This window comes from Spermophilus citellus, assembly GCF_964194105.1.
Source record: "Spermophilus citellus genome assembly, chromosome: 2".
NCBI classification, from domain to species: Eukaryota; Metazoa; Chordata; class Mammalia; order Rodentia; family Sciuridae; genus Spermophilus; species Spermophilus citellus.
In genome coordinates, this window is record NC_138183.1 from 253,044,386 (window position 1) to 253,052,602 (window position 8,217).

Below are 8,217 nucleotides of genomic sequence, written 5' to 3' on the forward strand. Positions count from 1 at the left end.
CCCACAGGGACTTCCTCTGACACCACAGACCCTCACCCCCACTCCTGTTCCAATTAAGATCAGAAATCACCCCGCCAGGCACGCAAGGGCACAGCTCCGCTCAACCCCGGAAAGCAGGCCCCTTCCTGGGCAGGAGCCGCGCCTCCCCTCCACATTCTAACCAATCCTGTTACTTTGCTCTCACCTGCGTCCAGGGATCTCATTCTCTGAATTTTCAAGACAAGACCCTACCTGGCGTCCCCCACTCCACGTGGCAAAGACACGTGTGCTTGTCAGCAGCCCAGAACCACGACTACAGCCTGACCTGGACCCCAGGGTGCGTTTCCTAAGGGTCTCTCAGTGAGTTTCCTGGGGGCACACACGGAACATCTGGGGTCCCTGGAGCCCCCACCCCATCCATTCCCTTCCGGCCAACACTGTCCGGAGTGTGGACTGACCCAGTTCAGATGCTGCCCGGCTCTCCTGGGTTCCCTGGAGGGGAGCACCCTGGGCTCTGCTGGGGTCCCGCCTGTGAGGGGCACCTGGTGAGAAAGTTCCGTGGCCAATGTTGTGGTGTGAACTCATCAGTAAAATCAGTAAGAGTGTAAGTTATAGATTAGTATAAATACAGGTTATAAATATAAGATTTTGATAAGTGAGATAAGACAATTATAAAGCAATACGGGCCATAGACAGGCCTAGGACTGCATTTTGCTGCCTTCTATTAAAAAAAAAAAAACTGTTACAAGAGCTGTTTCTGAGAAACTGAAATGAAAGCTGTTTTCTTGTTTATTTTTCTGTTATTGCACCCCACAGAATGTACCCAACCCAGGACATGGCGGTCCCCGGTGAGCTTGAGAGTGTTCATGGGTCTACATGACTTTAAAGTAGATTGTCGCCCCCGCGGATGCCACTTGTTGGGATGGAGATGCTGCTAAGCTAACTGCTTTTCTCAGCGTCTGTAGCTTGCTTGCTCCCTGGGAAATGCCAGTCCTGTTTTGCTTCTGTGACCGGCTTGCTCACACGACGTAAGCAAGCCACTGAGTCGTGGTTTCGTCCCTATATTCCCAAGACACAGGCCAGGGGCTGCTGTTCTCCATGGAGTTTCAGTCTCTAGGAGTGGGTGACAGTCCCTGGCCAGGTAAATGCAGCTCTTTGGTGAATTGGGACGCAGAGTGCGTTCTGAGGCGGCTCCCTGCGATGGTCAACTTTCAGAACGCAGCCTTTCGCCCTACCGGGGTGTGAGACCCCACTGTGGCCATTCTACCACCGCCCTTCCCTCGGCACACCCCAGTTTTAAACTCAGCCAGTTGTGTGGATCGTGACCGAGCTGCTCCTGCCCGCAGGGGGCGGTGCCTCATCAGGGTGCACAGGCAGCTGTGCTTCTCGGGGTTCTGGAGCGGCTGCCCCTGCAGAAGTCAAGTCTGCCTTGCGAGCAACCCCCCAGCACGGGTGGGTGCCAGCAGCACCCCATCTCTAACAGCCTGGGGCTACAGTGGCCTGTTTCTGCTGGTCTTCACAGAGTTCCACAGAACACACATGGCCACAGTGACTTTGCCATCGAGGTGGGCGTGGATATGTGAATTGCAGGGAAAAAACTGTATTTCCGTCCACGTGGCTCACTTAGGTGGCTCCTGGGCACTCCAGCCTGATGTGACGGTTTCACTGATGGCAGCCCCCAGTCACAGCCTGCAGCCCCGCCCTCACCTGGGCTGGGTGGGCTCTCGCCTGCTCCTGCCTGCCCCCCTGCCTCCCTCTCTGTCCCTCCTGGCCCTGGAGGCTGCTCAAGGGCCAGGGCTGTGTGCTCGGAGGGCAGGGGGGACTTTGGGACATCCCAGCGAGGGCTCAGGTCAGTGTGGGCTCAGGTCTACGTGTCACCTCCTGCCTCCCACAGATCAAATGGCTACACGTGTCCAGTGGACGTCCTGGGGACACCGCTGCTGCCGTCCAGCAGCTGCCCAGGGCTGACCCCTCAGGGGCAGTAGAGTGGAGCCTCACCTCCCGGTCCCCGCTCAAGTCCCCTCCAGCCTGAGGCAGCTGTGCTGCTTCCCCTGGGCTGGCCCCATGCTGGCCAGGTGGGCGTCCCTGAGGACAGGATTGGGCTGAATTCTGCTCCAGAAGCACAAGGGAGGACCCTCCTGCCCCAAGTGCCTTCCCTCCCTGGCCTCTCCAAGCCAGGCTGGGGCTGCCCCAAGTGCCCTCCCTCCCTGGCCTCCGGGTCTTCTGGGAGGCCATGAAGCCCCATCGGCCTGACCTGGCAGGCAGGGTCCTGGAGGTGGAGGTGGTCTCTGGGCAGACTGACCCCTCCTCACTGTGGAGTCCCTGCTTTGCCCTGCAATAACCAAAGTGCTCGGTGGGGGCCTCACGGTCCTGCTGCTGCTCCTGCTGGGGACACCCAGTCCCAGAACAATTAGCGCTGTTCCCTCTGGGTTCTCGCCTCGCCCAACATCTCTGGGGGAACGTGCAGAAAACAGGCTGCTCGGAGTCCTTGGAGGGGCTGGTGATGGCAGGAGGGTGTCTCTGCATGAGGCACTGCCCAGGAGAGGGACGCTGTGCTGGACAGGAGCCCTGCCAGCCAGGGTCACCTTGGGAGAGAAGCTCAGGACCCCATCACAGCCATGTCCTCAGGGGCCTCTGCCAGCACTAACTGGCCTAAGGTGTGTCTCCCCAGAGAGGGGCAGTGAAGCTGACCCTCAGGGGGACATCCCCCGGGCCTGGCTCTGAAGGCAGATGGTCTCTCTCTCATCTCCCCAGAGAAGGATGGTGAGAGTCTGAGGCCTGCTGGTCCCTGGGAGCTGGTCACTGTGAGGATGCTCCTGCCCCTGGCGTCCACAGGTGGGAGAGAGAGAGCCAAGGTGTCCTCTGCACCAGTCCCCGAGGGACATCCTGGCCCTTGTGGAGTGAGAGGCTGAGGCAGGGCTTCGTGAGGACTCTTAGATCCACGTCGTCTGTCCCCTCATGACTTGGGCTGGAGTAAGAATCTATCCAGGGGGGACCTGCGGCAATGTCTGGAGACATTTTTGGGTGACCCTTGGGGAGCCAGAGGGTGATGGTTTATCAAGTGGGTGGAGACCAGGGTGAACATCCTACCACACCCAGGACAGTCCCCACAGCAAAGGGTGACCAGCTGCAAGACACCCTGACCTGGAATTGGGTACCACTTAGAATGAGAAATGAAAGGGCAAACTGCAAAGTTTTAGAATCGGTCATGACTACCAGCTCGTCAAAACGAAGAGAAATGTGAGTCGTCAAAATGTGAGTCGGTGCCCGACTCACACTTCCTGACGCGCCCTGGCCACTCCTGTCTCCTGTCACAAGCTATGTGTCAGCCTCTCTGCGGGGGACAGAGGGAGGGAGCTCTTTCCTTCCCTGTGACCTGGGAAGGCCTGCGTCGTGACAGGTGTGGAGAGGGACATCCTCAGGCCTGAGGTCCTTGGGGGAAACCCTCCCGGTCTCCCTCCTGTGAGCTCTCACCACAGGACAAAGACTCAAGTTTGTGGCAGGAGCCACCAGGGATCCTGACTCATTTTATGTGACTCAATTCCCATCAAAAAGAAAAGAACTCGGTCTGCCCCAGGCTCCTGCGCTGCCCCCCCTCCTGGCGGGGGAAGAACTTCTGGCTCGGCTCTGAGGGGGCGGGAAGCTCTGCCCGAGGCTCCCCTCCCCTGGCCCTGGGAGATGTTCCCCCAGGTCCTCCTGGCTCCACTTCCTGTCCCGTCTCCCTGCACCAAGCCAGCGGGCGGCACGTTGTCCCCGGACAGGGGCATCTCCATGGGGGACAGCCAGCTGCAGCCTACTCCAGAAGTGACTTGAGCCTGTAAACAGACCTGGGTCAGGGTGGCTCGGAGGTAGGCCCCACAGTGATAGGTCCGAGTCCAACGACATCTCGGGCCTGGACTGGGCCCCTGACCGAGTACCCTCTGAACCTGCGAACGGGACATTAATTGGAAGACGGTCCTGACCGTGTCGTTAGTTCAGATGAGGTCACATTGGGTTAGATGGGCCCTAGGTCACGTGGGGGAGTTTCGATTGTAAACAGGGACAGACACTCACAGACAGGTGGCTGGGAGTGACGGCCACAGCCCAGGCCAGAAGAGGGTGGCCAGCTGCCCCAGAAGCTGGAGGAGGCAGGGAGGGGACCCTGGGGCCTGCAGGGGACAACTGAGTTTCAGCTTCTGGCCTCCGACTGTGGGAGGCCAGAACCACGTCTGTTGCTTTAAGCCACATGGCTTGTGGCCATCTGTCACAGCAGCCAGAGCCCCCATGCCTGCAGCCCCCAGCAGTGTCACAGGGATGGGGACAGCCATGCGGGTGGCTTGAGCCCTCGTCCTCACTGATTACACTGGAGATGTCTGATTTTTGCCAACTTCAAGTGACTGTGTGAACACACTGCTACACTCCCGAGGGCCGGTGACTTGTGCTGAGCTACCTGGCTTTGGGGCTGGGCCCCTCCCCAGGGTGCCCGGCCCAGCCCTCCAGGTCCCTCTTGGAGCTGCTGCACGTCTCCCCAGCCTCCCCAGCCTGCAGCCGGGCTTCCCCTGGCTTCCTGATGATGCAGCACCCGGCCGGCGGTGGTCATGGTAGGACACGGGCAGCCTCAGACACAGACACGCTCCCTCCCCCACAACGTCCAGGCAGGGTCTCCAGACTCTCCTGGCAGGCCCCAGGAAGCCTGAGCCAGGGGAGGACTGTGCATGGAAACCCTCCCCCGAGAGGTGGGGTTTCCAGGAGGAAGGGCCACAGGGGCCCTCAGCACAGAGTGGACACAGCGCAGGCACCCCTGCCAGGCTGGCTTCTGGGCCAGAGCAGCCCTGAGCCAGACCACACCACACCTCAGGGACCATCAGAGGCCCCCAGTGTCTGGCTGGCCTCTGGCCACAGCTCCACCCAGCTGGAGGCACCAGGTGGGCAGGGCCCGAGCAGAAGAAAGAGCCAGAGATCTTCAAGTAGATCCTGGAAATACAGCGAGGCGCACCCTGGACGGACAGTTGGAGTCAGAGCCGCAGCAGAAGAGCCAGGGGCAGAAGCTGTGGGTGTGTGGCTGGGAGGGCGGGGGACGGAGGGAGGAGGGACGAGGAGGAAGAGCCAGAGGAGGGAGCCCCCTGTGGAAGGCAAGGGCAGGAAGCTGGGGGGGGGGCAGAGACGGAGGCTGCCCTAAGGGGACCTGGGGAAGAGCCCTGATGTCCATCCTGAGCTGAGATCCACCAGCGAGTGCAGCTGCCGAGGGGCCTGGGGGCCCCCGGCTTGCTCTCCTAGAAAAAGTTTTATTGGTATACGGTTCTGCTCACGCATTTCCATGCCACCTGTGGCTGGGTTCCCGCCACCACAGGAGAGCTGCATGGCAATGCTGGACATGGTGTGGCCCAGACTCCAGAATGTCCGCGCTCCAGCCCTTTGCAGGAAGCCCTGGGGAACCGCTGATTTAGAGGACTGCTCATCCCGAGGCCTCACCAGGCACCTGAGACTCTGTCCTTCACTAGATCCCGCCAAAGGATGGGAGGCGGGTGCCTGAGGGTCCCCTGTGGGCTGACCTTGGTGGCCTGAGCCCCCTCAGCACCCTGAGCGCCATCTGTGTATAGTAATAAAGCTATGAAGCCTTTTGTGGGCTTTGTGAGCCGTCACTCAGAGGTCAATTCTCTAGCATGTTCCCACTTGAGGTCCTAATTCCAGCAAATCATCATGAAATGTGTTTTTGATGGCTTCGAGCGGAGCACAGATCCTATTAGGTGACGCCAGGGCACGTCCACATGTAAATCTCTGCTCCAGCCCTTCAGCGTTTCCAAATACCAAAGTCACCCACGAAGTCAATAAGAGTCCAGCTGAGCTGGGTAGAGACGCCTCAGGCCGTGGGCAGTGGGGACCCCTTGCTGGGACGGCCACCCTGACAGCGCTGGGCAGAGGGATGAGCTCATGGTCAGGGGAAGGAGCCTGCCCCAGGTGCAGACACCTGGGGAGAGGGAGACGCAGCAGTAGCCGGTCGCCCACAGCAGCTGCTCAACCAGGCTCCTTCCTCTTGAGCCCAGGAAAACAAGCCACCAGCCCAAGTTCCAATGACCCAAATTACTGATAATTTCAGCTCAAATTAGGCCACTGTGTGCGGTGGCCACAAAGCAAGCGGAGTCCCATTGTCTCCTGCAGACCAAGGAGGCCAAGGGGGGCCTCCTGCCGAGCCTGGCCCACTCCTGGGGGGATGGGCTGTTCCAGGGGCTGCTTCCCCAGGCAGCTCCTAGAGGAGGGGTCCCTGCTCAGCCTCGGAGCACTGGAGGCCACCCTGAGGCTCCAGCTCACAGAGGGCCCAGCACTGCCTGGGGGTTCCCTGGGGCAGGGGTGACCAGCCCCCAGTCTTAGCCTTGTGTGACCAGGGTGGGAGGCAGAAGTACAGGGACCGGGGCAGGAGGCTTAGCTGAGCACAAGGGACAGATGAGGGTCCCCACCAACTCCACTGTGGGGTGGGTTGGGAGGGGACTTTGGGAGCAAGTAGGTTGCATGAGGTCATGAGGGAGGGACTCTGGTCAGGTGGGATTAGTGTCCTTACAAGAGAAATGCCAGAGCTGTCCCCTCCCTCTGTGCCTCCCTCTCCCCACAGGAGCCTGCAGTGAGATGTGACCCCATAAGCCAACAGAAGAGGCTTCAGAGTAAAACCCACCTGCAGCACTTTGACCTTGAACTTCCAGCTTCCAAAAGTGCGAGGCAGGCCCAGGCAGGCCCACCCAGGCCGCTGGGTCGTTGGTATTTTGTCATAGCAGCCAGGGGTTAAAACACTGGGGACCAAGGTCCTGGGGCCTCCAGGCCAAGGCCAGGGTCTGGAAGGCACCAGGGAGAGGACAGGGGGCGGGAGTGGGGGGAGGGAGCAGAGGAGGGAAGAGAGCCCCGGGGGGGGGGGCCTGGGACCACCCTGAGGGCCGAGGTGCAGGGATCTGATGAACCCCCAGGCCTGGGTTCCCCACCCAGCACGTGGACACAGGTGACGATGGTTGGGGTGGGAACAGGCCCGGGCACTGTGGGATGGTCCAGTCTCCCAAGCCTATTCGTGACCCCAATCCAAGAAGGGCCCCCTTTGGAAAGCTGGGGGTTCCAGGTGAGCAGCCCCCCAGTGTCCTGCAGCTGGGGGGCTTGGGGACCTGGGCAGGCTGGGGGCAGAGGGACAACGCCTGCCTTCCAGCTGGCGGTCCAGAGAGAGGACCTTGCATGTGGCCCAGTCCTGAGACCCAGGGCTGCTCCTGCCGGGGACCTCAGGGCCCCCCACCACCCTGCAAAGAGCCATGAGCCCTGGTGGGGGCCCCCCACTGTGAGGAGGAGGTGGTGGCCTTGGCTTGGATGTGCCGCAGGTAATTCTTCTGTTGAGAAGGACTTCACTAAGAAAAGGAGGGGACGGACAGAAGCCACGCGGAGGGGACGGGGCTTTTCTGTTTGTTTTAGGAAAGTTCATTTGTGATAGATCATTCAATCAGGAAATCTGCCAGGCGTGGTGACGCTTTTTTAAAAGGGCAGAAATAACCTAATAAGTCAAATTTGATTTGGTCGCTGGAGTCTGTGTTGAAGGGCTGACGTGGCTGAGCCAGGGAGGAGGGGTGTCCACGGAGGGTCACCAGGGGCCAGGACAGGACGGAGGCTTCAGGGTCAGACTGGGCTGGGCAGGAGGTGCCCCAGGGCAGTGCTGGACGGTGCCCACCCTTGGGGAGAAGAGCGAGCCACCTCTGACCCACGTCCCCACGTCTCCATGTCCCCACGTCACCACGTCCCCACGTCCTCACATCTCCATGCAGCAGAGCTCAGGCTCTGAGCTCCCTGGCCCCAGAGCTCGCCCTTCTGAGGACACTCAGCGGCCTGGCAGGGTGGGCAGGAGGCGGGTCCACCCCAGGAGCAGAGGGAGCCCTGAGGAAGCACAGCAGAGGCCCCTCAGGGGCACGCACCACCGCACACTCGCATGCACACCCACGACTCCACAGGCTCTCGCTCGCGCTCACGGCTGACACCCCCACGCACTCCCATGGCACGCATCACTGCGCACTCGCAGGTGTGCGCACTGAGGTGTGCCTGTGCACCGACAGCAGACACGCTGGCACACTTCCCGGGCACACACAACCCACGCACGCTCACACACGGTCTTGAACACGCGTCCCTGCACAGCCGCACAGGGGCGTCTGGGCCCTGCTGGCGCCTCTCAGGGACCCGCCCAGCGGTGGAGGCTGCAGCGAAGGACAGGCGGAGAGGGACAGGCGGGAGGGACAGGCAGGG